Source organism: Helianthus annuus, chromosome 4 (genome assembly GCF_002127325.2).
Source record: "Helianthus annuus cultivar XRQ/B chromosome 4, HanXRQr2.0-SUNRISE, whole genome shotgun sequence".
NCBI classification, from domain to species: domain Eukaryota; kingdom Viridiplantae; phylum Streptophyta; class Magnoliopsida; order Asterales; family Asteraceae; genus Helianthus; species Helianthus annuus.
This window is the reverse complement of record NC_035436.2, coordinates 44,159,598-44,173,647: the sequence shown is the minus strand read 5'-3', so window position 1 is coordinate 44,173,647 and position 14,050 is coordinate 44,159,598. Positions and strand designations below refer to the sequence as shown.

General features: G+C 39.3%; 1 pseudogene; it reads right to left on the bottom strand.

Moving 5' to 3' along the window:
• Window positions 1-577: 577 nt before the first annotated feature.
• On the bottom strand, window positions 578-2,387 carry LOC110934978 (annotated as a pseudogene).
• Between the last annotated feature and the right edge of the window lie 11,663 nt (window positions 2,388-14,050).

The following is a 14,050-nucleotide window of genomic DNA, read 5'->3' as shown; positions in this document are numbered from 1 at the left end:
CAAACGGGTCGGGTTTCATTGATCCGTTTGGATGTTACAAAGGGGACACTAGTGTTTTAAGATTAGACGACCATGTTTAGGCCTAATGAAAGTGAGCCACGTGTTGAAAGTGACAATATTTTTAGTAATACTAGCATATGTTGTCTTAACCGGGTCTACGCTAGAGAGCCCCCTCGCGCAATAGATCCCCAATTTAAACCTCTCAATGAGAAACCCCTGTCCCCCAGACTCGAACTTGATACCTGAAAGGGGAAAACTCACCCGGGCACACCATAGGTGAAACTTAAATAACGTGAAACTTACGTGGCGCGATAAAACCACACACCATTTGGTCTTATACCGAAATCTTTTGACACCTAATCACTTGGCAAAATCAAAAATCAGTTGTCAAAATACACATTATCCTTTGCGCAATTGACACAATTAGATTTTAGTGACATTAACATTTATCCTTCTTGATTGGTGTTTCACCTAGTCAGAATTATGTTACGTTTGGACGTCGCTAAGCATTACTAAATCATAAGTTTTGTTTTGTTCTTGGTTATAGTATATGATCACCGAATGCATGTAAAAAAGGTTTTTTGTCAAACAAACAATAGATTATTGTTGATGATAACTTACATAACTTGTCCATAATTAATTTGAAATGATCAATGTTTACACACCCTGTAAACTCAATTTCACAAGAACATCCAAGACTTCTATGTTAACAGGATCTTCATTTTCTTCCAACTCCTTGGCATTTTCTAGCATTAAATTGTGGTTTCCAAGAACGGATAATCCGTATACCCAACAACAGGATCGCGTATATAAAAGGTTGACATGTCATACTTGTTAAGAGGAGCATTAAGCTCAAATCGTTTTGGCAAGTCCGGATTAGCTAAAAACAACCGACCATAAGTAACAAGATCGGTTCTGTTTTCAGCCACAGCTTTGTTACCATCTTCCCTGCCATACCCACCAGCAGAAATAAAAGTCCCTTTGAAAGCTTTTCTCATAGGGACAAGACTATCAAGGCAATCAACTTTTTCAAATACTGATTTCATCCTAGGTTCCACTATATGGCAGTAAAGAATCTTGAACTCATTCAAAGATTCAGCCATGTAAAGACCTAAAGTTTCCGGATTTGAGTCACCTGATTCCGAGTAGTTTGCAAATGGGGATAATCATATGCCAACTTTATCTCCTCCAATCTCCTTCACAACAGCATCAACTACTTCAAGAGCAAATCTGCAACGGTTCTCTAGAGAACCACCGTATTCGTCTGTTCTGTCATTAATCTCATCTTTCAAAAATTGGTCGATTAGATAGCCATGAGCCCCATGAATCTCAACTCCATCAAAACCTGAAATATGGTAAATTGATCAATGAGATAGTGAAGGGATTCTAACTCTGATCAAGAACTTATGAGGAACTAACTGTTACCAGCTTCAATTGCATTTCTTGCAGCAACTCGGAAATCATCAACAACAAGTGTAATCTCTTGTGTTGTTAGCTTCTTCGGAGATCGTTGTTGATATGCTAGTTTTTTGTTTGAGGAACACACAGGAGATTTCCCGTTTGACACTAATTCAAAAGCATATATGAGAAAAGTATTTATGGTAATAGCTCACCTTTTTTTTTGAATGGTGAGAGAGAGATCTCACAACCTCCCAAACAGAGGGCCCCAACCCCACTCTATCTAGACTATGTTGTCTTAATCGGGCCAGCACAGCCTTCAGAGTTTGGCTAACTACGTTAGCTGGGAAACATACCACCCACTGTAAACAACAATGAACAAACATAATACCAGTTTCTAAAACCCTTCCAACATGAATTAGCTGACAGAAAAAGATTCCTCCTTTGCATGAACCGCATCCACAATAGGTTTCCAGCCCTCTACTTGTTCTTTAGTCCATATGCCTGGCATCTCCGGAGACCTTGACAATGATAACATAAACAGATCTTGAGAACCAAAATCAATCAGTCAGAATTCAGAAAATTTAGATGTGTCCTTACGTTTGGGAAATGTCAGAGACACCAGCAGCTTCAGCAATAAGAAACCCGCCTTTGGATGTTCTTTGTGAATAATATAAGATCATGGGTGCCTGAGGGACATAGCCCAAGCATCTTTGCCTTGTTAGGGGTGCCAAAACAACTCTGTTTGGCATTTTATAAAACAGTTCATAAACAAGTCATTATAAATAAAATCCAAGTAGTAATTCAGAAGAAAAGATACATGAGTGTGAGAAGATCAAACAGATTACCTGTGAGAAAGCTCAAATTTCCCCATTTTGTACGGGGTCAGAAGAGAGATTTCACCTTCTTTGTTCGCCATTGTTAAAACTTCTTGAAAGATTTTGAGATCAGAAATAAGACTGAAGTAAGTTCTTCTTAAAGATGCCTGATCCCGTAGGCGCACATGAATCACGTTCACAAGTAAAAGGACCTATTTATAACTATAATTTTAAATAGTAAAAAAATAATTACATTTGTGTATAACCAAAATAATTAATGTATGTCATAAATAATAAAAAAGAGCCAAGCTCAGGCTTTAGATTTGGAGCTTGACACAATTCCAGCTCGACCTTAAGCTTTGTTAAGTTATACTGAGTCAAGGATCCTTGTAGCTGATGACACAAAACCAATTTTCTACTAAAGGGGATGTTAACCGCTAATTATTGAATTAAAAGTACTTAGTGCCTATAAAGGTGGAAGAGCACGCTCGGGTACTACTTTCCTCGGGTGGTCACCACGTCGGTACCCCGCCGTTGGTGCTAGGAGTGTTCAAGATCATCCGAATCCGAATCCAATTTATCCGATTATCCAAATCCGAATTATCCTTCGGATAATCCGAATTTTCCGGATAGTGATTTCGGGAATTATTTCGGATACCGTTTTTTAAAATATAATGTGAATGCTATATAAATACCATTATAGAATTAAAACCTAACCCTAATCCTTTTTCTATCAGCCACTCATTCACTCACCCCCACGACTCACTTTCAATATCCAGGTCTGTGAGCAACTGAGCATGGAAAAATCAAGATCTGAACAAGATACGAATAATCAAAATACGAACACTGAAGGTCGAGATCTGAAAATCAAAGATTGAAGGTTTGTTTCCACTTTCCAATATCGAATCTGATTTGTTATCTTGTTCCACCGAAAGCTTATATACGATTTCTTACAGTTTTTAGTTCAAATTTATACGATTTGTTTAACTTATATACAATTTGTTACAGTTTTTAGTTCAAATTTATACGTACATCAATGGTTTATTTTACTTATATACGATTTCTTACAGTTTCATCAGAGTTATATACGATTTCTATTTGTTTCGAGATGGGTTTATTTCGATTTGTTTGGCTCTGTTTCATCAGTTTATGTACGATTTCTGTTTTACTTTATTGATGATTACAGTTTATATGTCCGAGATGGGTTTTTATACATATGTCGTTTTAATATGTTCTTTTCTATTATGTCACAGGTATGAAAGAATTGGTGTTGGAACAACCCACAATTATTATTTTTGAAACGGTTGATGAAGGTAGTGAAACATCTGAAATTACTCAAGGTATCTTTATTACATATGCCATTTTAATAACTTCATTGTTGATTCTAATATTCAATATATATTTTTAAGCTACCCATGGGCCAGGGCCATTGTTATAATTTGGAAATTTTAACTGTTGGTTTTAGACTTTAGGCCATGTAATAAGAGCTGGATGTGTTAGGCCATTTAGGCATTTAGCCCATTTAATATAATAAGTCATGTTTAATATAGTGGCCAAAAAATAAACACTAGATAAATTTTAAAGCTATTGAAACCGAAACCTACTATTGATTTTTTAAGCCATCTAATATACTACTAGAAAAATGTTTCTTTACTACAAAACTTTTTGTCAAATTTCCGACAACTTAATTTTGAATTATAGACAAATATTAAAAACCATAAATTTCCCCACAATTTTTCGACAAGATAGTCACCAAACCTATATTTGTGGAAATTTTGTCGCAAAGTTAACTATGTTTCATACAATGTTCAGATAAAACTTTGTTTTTAATCATTTATTAACTTTTATTATTAGTTAGTGCAATTTATAAAACCAAATAAAGTTGAAAACAGTAGAATAGATGTGGCAACTTTTTGACAAATTTCCCACAAATTTTAGACAAATATTAAAAACCTTAAATTTTCCCACAATATTCCGACAAGATTGTTACCAAACCTGTATTTATTCCAATTACATCGCAAAGTTAACTATGTTTCCAACAAGGTCCCACAAAACTTTGTTTCTTTCTCATTTATTAACTTTTATTATTAGTTAGTGCAGTTTATAAAACTAAAAAAATCAAAACAGTGGCAAATTTGTGGCAACTTGCAACGATTTTCCCACGAAATTTAATTATATTATTGTTGGTGCACTTGTGTCTGTACTTTGTCTGTATTCGGTCTATATGTAAACGATGTCCTAGTTAGTCTGTAAGTTGACCGAGTCAACCATCCTCCGGATTGACTTGGTCAAACAGTTTGTTATATGGTTGTTCTTGTTCTGGCTCGAAGGATGATCATCGAAGGATAAGTGTTATCCTTCGATGAACTCGAAAGATGAACCTTCGATGGATGGTTCGATAGATCATCCTTCGAGGTTCATGCAGGTCCTTCGAAGACTTTGTAGTCGATAGATGATCCTTCGACCATCTATCGGATCCTTCGGACATGACAACCTAGGCTGGGTATATATGCATTGTATGTGAGAAGGCATATGCACACCAAGAGATAGAGAGAGTTGAGAGCATTCTGTCCGAAACACACACACACACACATAGTGAGAGTTTGCAATACAGATTTGTAAACATTGTGCTTGTAACCGGAACGTTCATACGTATTAATACAGTGGTGTTAATCGGTGAACTCTTGTGTGTTTGTTTCTCTACTTGCTTCATCCCGGTTTGCTTGCTAGCTTGGATTCCGCACTCGCTAGTGGGTTTGTATAACAAGGTTTAGGTTTGTCATCCTCTCCGACAAGGGACCTACAAGTGGTATCAGAGCCTTGGCTCTTTACCTTGTTTAAAACCGGGTTTGTTCAAGTTCTTGGTGTGTTTGGACACTAGGTTTAGCACCCGTTTTGGTGGTTTTTCTTGCATCTTAAAACTGAAAAACGAGTTCTAAACTTTCGGGAGTGTTCAAGGTTGGGTTGGGTAACTTGAAAACTTGTTTTTAAGTGACTTTGATTTTTCCGGCCAAGATTCCGGTTATCTCCGGTGACTGGACTTGTTGGATAAGATTTGCCTTTTTGGGAAATCTTGTTTGAAAGTCAAAAAGTTGGTAGAAAATCGTGTGCAGAACATCCCTTCTGCCGAAAGTTGGTACACCAACATGTCACCTTTTTCACCAACCTATCACCTTTTCAGTTGTGTCAGAGCTCTTCGAAAGACATCCTTCGACATCGAAAGATAATCTTTCGATCAAGGAGGCTCGATAGATACCCATCCTTCGAATATCCTTCGAAGCCTGTGTTCTATCTTTCGAGCCAAGGAATCTTGTCGTAGGATACATCCTTCGAGGTACTGTTACTCTACGAAAGATAAGGATCCTTCGTATTGGTGAATCTTTCGAGATCTGTGTTCGAAATAAAAGGAGAATCTTTCGAAATCATCTTTCAAAAGATAAGGATCCTTCGTGTGGTCAATCCTTCGAAGTCAATCTTTCGAAGTATTTGTTCGAAACTCAACAGTGATCCTTCGAACACTGTTGATCCTTCGAACAATCATTGATCTTTCGAACAAGGTTATATCTTTCATTTCGGGTCTGTTTACATTTAACAGTTTGTGTTGGTTTAGGTTATCTATTAATATTTGATCAAAATGAGTTGTACAAGTCCTTGGGATTGGAGTTTGAACTCACAATCTAGTCAAGAACTAACTTCTGCTGATGCTTGGGCAAAGAGTATGTTTCCTCCGCCATCAATCAGTCCAAGTCAATGGGCTTTGGTATCCAATCAAAGTCAAAGCATTCAAAACCTTTTGATCAGTGAAAGCGAAACGGGCAGCAACAATCGTCCACCGAAGCTGAACCATATGAACGATTTTCCATCATGGAAAAACCGTTTTCACACGTATGTCCAAGGGCAAAGCACCGATCTTTGGACGTGTTTCATCAATGCGTTCAATACTAATCTTGAAACTGCTGCGTCCACTTCAGAAGGTTATGCCAACATGCTGGAAAATGACAAGAAGGCTTATGAATTGGAGAAAAAGGCCTTTGCTACACTTACACAAGCACTCAGCAAAGATATCTATCATCAGTTCTCCTACTGCAAGACCACGAAAACGTTGTGGGATGCCTTAGTAGCTAGAGGAGAAGGCAATGCAGCTGCTCGAAAGTCTCGTCATGATTTGTTGAAGAAAGAGTTTGAATCGTTTCAGTTTTTGGAAAACGAAACTCTAAATGATATGACAACCCGTTTCTATCATCTGATCAGTGAAATGTGTGCTTATGGGGTTGTTTCTACTCAACAAGACATGGTGAACAGGTTTGCTGACGCTTTGCCTCCAAAATGGAGTTCATTTATTGAGTTGTTGAAGCACACTGGAACTCTAGACACGGTTAACATCTACGAGTTCATTCAGAAGCTAGAACATAAAAATGATGAAGAAATCAGGAAAGCAAGGCGTGCTCCAGCTCCTCAGAATACAGAAATGTACCTTCCAGGCTTCGATGCCTTGGCAAGATCCGCTGCAGCTCAGCAACAACAACCTAAGCTGCAGACTGCATTTGTGTCCAACACAAGTTCATTTCCGTTTCCTCAATCAACGGCTGCTCCACCACAACCTCAATTCGATCCGAGGTCTTACATTCCTGTTCCAACACAGCCACAAGTCCAATCTCAACAACAACAACAACAACAGGCTCATTATACAAGCAATCCTCAACCTCAAAATCCTCACACAATCCGAGTCGACAATTCAAACCTTTCACACCTTAGCATTGAAGTTGCTAAGGAGCACATGGAAATTATTAATACAATGGTCAGTGCTTACTGTGGATTGGTAGCAGGTCAGCTTGAAAACATCAACATGACCAATGAAGATTATCAGCAGATCGACAAGGAAGAAATGGAGTTGATGGATATTAAGTGGGCGTTTGCAAGTGCGGTTAGAAGGGCCAAAGACTTTATGGCTCGTACTGGTAGAACTTCGTTGGAAGGAAAGAAAGATACGAAGTATGGGTTTGATATCAACGCCGTTACATGCTTCAACTGTGGTAACAAAGGGCACTTCAAACGTGAGTGCACTCTACCAACAAAACATGGGAATCACAACCCTTTCAGAAATCAGACGAGTAATACAAATGTGAATGCCCAGCAAGAGAACCGTGAGAGGAGGATGGTGGCAGTGAATAACAATCAGGGCCAGCTTGGAACTTCAAATCCCAATCGGGCTCTGGCTGTACAAGCAGATGAGGGATGTGACTGGTCAGTGCAATTTGGTGATGATGATCAGAGAAATGGAACAGCTCTTTATGCAAAGATCATCGAGCAGGTTCATAAAGAAGAGTCTTCTGGAAGTGATGACAGTTCTGGTTATTCTGGAAGTTCTGATGAAGAAGGCTCTGTTTCTGGGGACAATCACTCAGAGCCTGATGTGAAGGAGGAAGAAGGTGATGATATTCAGGATCTACTGAATGAAGCTGATGAGCTTAAATGTCAGAAATCAATTCTGATTAGGAAGGCGGCTACTGCATCAAAGGAAATGGAGAAGTTATTTTCTAAAGATGGAGCTTTTTCTTTTCAAACTGCCTTTATGGCAAACGGTTCAGCCTCTTCCAGTCAGGTAAATTCTGAACCTCCTGCTCCTAGTGTTTGTAAATCATGTGCTGATATGAAGCTTGAATCAGAAAAGCTTCATAGTCATAACCAGAATTTGGTTATTGAACTGTCAAAATGCAAAGAGGCGAACATGGCTTTAACTCGGAATGAAAAGAAATTTAAATCTGTAATAGAAACATTAAAGAAAAATGTGTCCGAGGTTAACAAAGTAGTTTACCACAAGCAGGTAAGTATAAATGAATATATTAACATTGTGGAAGAAACTAAAAAGCAATTAGCCATTGCCCAATGTGAGCATGATGCGATCAAACAGAAATTGGATAGTTATTCTAACTCCCAATTTGTGCTTGATCACATCATTGACGTTCAACAACCAAAGGGAAATCAGAAAGGCATAGGGTACACGAAATGTTCGCCCCCTTTGATGAACAATTATACCAAGATGCCTGATGAAGAGGAAATGCCTCGGTATGAACCCAGTGTGCCTCTAGATGTTGAGGAGTTTGCTACTGGCCTAGGGTTCAAACCGGAAAATTCATCCTCTAAGCAACAAGAAACTTCATCATCCGTGAAGCAAAGTCCTCCAATTATCGAGGACTATGAGACATCGGATGATGAGTCAGAAGTGGAGGTAAGTGATCAGAATAAATCACTTAACAAGATGAAAGGAGTAGTTATTCCTCGCGAGAATCACATTCTTTGTGATCCTGATACTCCTGAGGTCTCATCTGTTAAGAAACAAGTGATTGATTGTGTCAAAGTTGATGAAACATGTGTGTCTACTGTTAAAAGCAGTAATGTGTTGTATACACTGGTTGGAGATAATAAAATCTACTCAGATCAAGTTTTTCCAATTAAAAATGTAAATCAATCTTTGATTGATAAAGTCTTTGAAGACAACACAAACAAGTTTTTGGGAAAAACACTTCCGGGAATTGTCGTAACACAATGTGATCCAATTCCTAAGGCTGAGATTAGAAAACAGTTTGGTAATCAAAAATCTCCAACCACTCAACAACCTACTGCTTCTAAGGGTAAACAACAACAACGAGCTCCAAAGCCAAAGGCTAAGGTTGAATCAAAAGGAGCTCGTTACAAGAAGAAGGCAAAAGATGTTAAATTTGTAGCATCAAAAGGTACAGATAAAATTGAGATTTTTGAAAACAAATCAAACACTGATTTTGTACAACAAGTCAAGATTTTGAAACGTAACAGTGATAACAATTACACCCAACACACAAACGGGTGTGATGAAAGAGCAAGTACCTCAGGTTCTACAGGTTCAACATCTGCTAGTCGATCAAGTTCTCCTAAGTCTGTTGAAAGGAGAACTTGCTTCAAATGTGGAGAAATTGGGCACATCATCAGAAACTGCCCAAATGCTCCAAAGAAGAAATTCGTTGAGAAAGTTCCACCTGAAACAGTTCACCCTCAACGTCGGTCAGTTTCACTTAAACATGATAAACGAACTGTAAAAGAACAAGAAACTAAACAACGACGTAAGAACATGAAAACTGTTGAAAAAGCTTTAAAACCTGAAGTTAAAACAGTTCAAAAGGAACCAAGTGTGTCACAACCTGTAAAACCAGAATCATCAAAAACTGGTAGGCAAAAACGAACTTGGTTACCTAAGTCGGGTGACAATTCAGGGGGAGCAGTTATTCTTGAAAACCATCAAGAGATTGATATCACATTTCGTGATGCTCAGGGACGACCCAAGACCACTAAGGCTTGGGTCCCCATTCTCAACTGATGTGTTTAAATGACATGTGCAGGATGTTCTAGGAGGAACTATTAATAGTCATTGGATTGTTGATAGTGGGGCATCCAGGCACATGACTGGCGACTTACGGCTCTTATACGACGTGAGAAATATTAGAGGAGGGTATGTTGCTTTTGCGGGTGACAAGGGCGGTTTTATCACTGGAGAGGGAAGTATCTCCAACGGCATCGTGTGCTTCGATAAGATCAATTATGTTAAGCAAATTGATCACAATCTTCTCAGTGTGTCGCAAATCTGCGATAAGAAATTCACCGTGCATTTTGATGATGCCGGCTGCTATGTGCTGAAACCTGGATTCAAAATTCCACAAGAATGGATTCTCTTATCGGCTCCGAGAGTTAACGATCTTTATATTCTCGACATGAGCCAAGCGATTACAACTTCTTCACAAGTCACTTGCTTTGTCTCAAAAGCCACGGAAAAGGAGTCTATATCTTGGCATAGAAGAATGGGACACATTCACTTGAGGAAGATGAACCATTTGGTGAAAAATAATCTTGTGAATGGTGTGCCTGTGAGAAGTTTTCATTTACAAGATATCTGTGTCTCGTGCCAAAAAGGGAAGCAAACAAAGAAGTCTCACCCTTTGAAGAAAATCAACACTGTCAGCATGCCTCTCGAACGTCTTCATATGGACCTTTCTGGACCTATGAAGCACAAGACAACGTTCGGTGATGCTTATTGTCTAGTTGTCACTGATGACTATTCTAGATTTTCTTGGGTATCCTTCATGGCACACAAGAGTGTGACTCCTGGCATCCTCAAGGATCTTCTTACAATGTTGGAGAATCTCTATTCGTTGAAAGTGAAGAGGATCCGAAGCGACAATGGAACTGAATTCAAGAATCAAGTTATGGATGAGTTTTGTACTTCTAAAGGCATTCTTCATGAGTACAGTTCTCGTTATACTCCACAACAAAATGGTGTCGCAGAGAGGAAGAATCGGACGATTATTGAAACTGCAAGAACAATGTTAGTAGAGTCGGAACTCCCTATTCAATTCTGGGGGGAGGCTGTCTCAGCTGCATGCTACACGTTAAACAGAGTTCTTACAGTAAAGAGACATGGCAAGACTTGCTTCGAACTCCTTCAAAAAAGGAAACCGGATCTTTCTTACCTTGAACCGTTTGGTGCTCCATGTACTATGATTGAGCCGGATGGAAAGTTTGGTGCAAGAGCTATCGAGGGTTTCTTCCTTGGATATGCTACTCCGAATTTTCGTGTTTGGAATCTAGCTACCAAAAAGATTGAGCTATGGAGTGAAGTTAGGGTTCAAAGGTACACGAGTCCTGTTAGGGCTCCGGGTGATCCGTGGATGTTCGATTATGATGGGCTATTTGACTCCTTCAATCTGCCAACCTTTGACGAAGAATCAGCAGCGGCTAGGATGTTGTTGGAAAGTGACAACGCTGCTGTCTCGCCCTTGGTTAGACCTATTGTTGTTGACCCTCAAGCTTCTTCGTCTGTCAACAATATGGTTCAAAATGAGGTTTATGAAGATGCTGCTGATTATAATGACTCTTCTGAAGATGATGAATATCATGATGCAGCCGAAGGATCTTCAGCTCCAGCTGCTCCTGTTCAAGGTGCCTCTGGTGATACACCTCATATGCAGAATGTAGACACTGCTGAAGGGAATGCATCCACTTCTACACACATTCCTGGTGTGGAGTTGGTTGTTGATCTTAATCTTACCAATTTGGGTATCAATGCTCGTGTGCCAGATAATCCTGAAATGAGGATTCATGATACCCACCCCCAGCAGAACATTATAGGAGATGTCCATCGCGGTGTGCAGACGCGTAATCAGCTGAGAAACAACCGGAATGCTGGTTTGTATTCAGCTATAAGAGAATCTGGCCAACAGAATGACTGGTCCTTCGCATGTTACGTGTCACAAGAAGAACCAAAATCGTGGAAAGAAGCATTGAAAGACAGTGCTTGGGTTGAAGCCATGCAGGAAGAATTGCAGCAATTTCACAAGCTTGGTGTTTGGAAGCTTGTTGAAAAACCTGAGAACTACAAGAAGATTGGCACTCGATGGGTCTTCAAATGCAAGAAAGACGACCGTGGAGTGGTTATTCGGAACAAAGCTCGTTTAGTCGTTCAAGGTTTTCGTCAGATAGAAGGAATCGACTACAACGAAGTCTATGCACCTGTTGCACGTCTGGAAGCTATTCGGATCTTTCTGGCTTATGCCTCATTCAAAGGATTCAAGGTTTACCAGATGGACGTGAAAAGTGCATTTTTACATGGTGTGGTTGAAGAAGAGGTATATGTCGAACAGCCTCCAGGTTTTGAAGATCCTGTCCATCCCGATCGGGTTTGGTTGCTAAACAAAGCTCTCTATGGTCTTCATCAAGCGCCACGAGCTTGGTATGCAACCTTATCTACATATCTGCTGGAGAACGGTTTTCGAAGAGGTCTTATCGATTGTACTCTCTTCATCAAAGAACAAGATGGAGATCTTCTTCTGGTTCAGGTATACGTTGATGATATTATTTTTGGTTCTACTAATGATGTTTTGTGTAGGAATTTCGAGCGCATTATGCAGGATAAGTTCGAGATGAGTGCTATGGGGGAAATGAATTTCTTCTTGGGCCTACAAGTGCAACAAACGGAGTCTGGGATTTTCATCCATCAGACTAAATATGTTGGTGACATCTTGAGCCGGTTCCAGATGTCCGATGCAACGCCCATTGGTACCCCATTGCCAACTAATCACGGAATTACTCCTGACTTGAAGGGTGAATCTGTTAGCCCCTCATACTATCGTGCAATGATCGGATCTCTTATGTACCTCACAGCTTCAAGGCCAGACATAATGTATCCAACGTGCCTGCTTGCCAGATATCAAGTTAACCCGAAGGCCTCACATCTTGCAGCTGTCAAAAGGATTTTTCGTTATTTGAAGGCGTACCCTGACACCGGTCTGTGGTACCCTAGGGATAATAACTTTGAATTGGTAGCTTTCAGTGATTCTGATTTTGGCGGATGCAAAATCGACGGCAAATCCACAACGGCTGGATGTCAGTTTTTAGGAAATCGCCTAGTCACATGGCAGTGCAAGAAGCAGACATGCGTCGCTACATCAACATGCGAAGCTGAATACATTGCTGCCTCAAGTTGTTGCTCCCAAGTTCTTTGGATCCAACAACAATTGCGGGACTACGGTTTTGAATTCCTAACTACTCCTATTTACGTTGATAATTCTGCTGCTTTAGATATCACTAAAAATCCTGTGCAGCATTCAAAAACCAAACACATCGAAATCAAATATCACTTCATACGTGATTGCTTTGAGAAAAGGCTAATCGATGTTGTTAAGGTCCACACCGATGACCAACGTGCCGACCTGTTTACCAAAGCTTGACAAATCTAGATTTGACTTCTTATTATTGGTAAACGGCATTAAGGTCAAGCAAGAGTAAAACCAACATCGGAAAATCATTTTTGTAAATACCTTTGTGTTTTTAAATTTGTCTTAGTTTATTGATTTTAGGGGGAGTAAATCCAATAATCGGAAAATCGAAAAACATCGAAAAATTTCAAAAACACAAAAACAATAGAAAAACAAAAAGGAGTTTCCTGGCGAGCAAAAGAGAAAATGATAGTACATCAGTGGTCTATCCAAACCTCTTTAAACCTTAAATGAAAAACGATAAGCAGCTCTATATAAGATGTATCGGTAGGCTCACAATCATTTTAAAGTGTGCAGGGTGATATAAATCTTAATCGACTGAAGATCAGGTGGGAACCATTCATTGGCATATGGTCTTAGTACCGAAATTTCGTTTGATAGATTGCCGAGGTTCTGAGATATTCGGTCTTTATGCTGCTTATCATCTGGGTATCATGGTTGTATCTTTTACCGAAAAATAACGGGGACGCAAGTCTAGATCTTCCATGATACTATACATACGTGTACATATTACATACTGCATTCGACCTCAATAAGTGATAAACAATCACATGTCCAAAACAAATAAGTGATAAAATATCACATTTATCCGGGTGTCAAGTTCGTCTCTCTGCTGTACGGAAGTACTGACCTATTCACAGACTTGCACCTGTGCCCTCATGCATATGAAAATCAAGTTCCTCATCAATAAGTGATTATATCACATAGGGCTTGTTTTCAAATCAAAATAAGTGAGTATCTCACAATTTATACGGTCAAACAGATGATAATCGGTATACTCACCGGTAAGATGAACTCTCGTGCATACCTTGATACGGGAATGTGTCGTGATGTGGATGAACACCGGTCGGTAAGTATAAATCATACCTTAACGTATCCCCTCGCCATGATTACATCTGATAAGTTGAGCTTTAGTGGACAACAATACCGATAATTGCTATAGGATGCTTATCTTAATGTTAACTAACTGAACAACAAGAGTGTTTTGGCATGACCGTACACTGATATGATTCTCTTACCCTCGAAACTCGC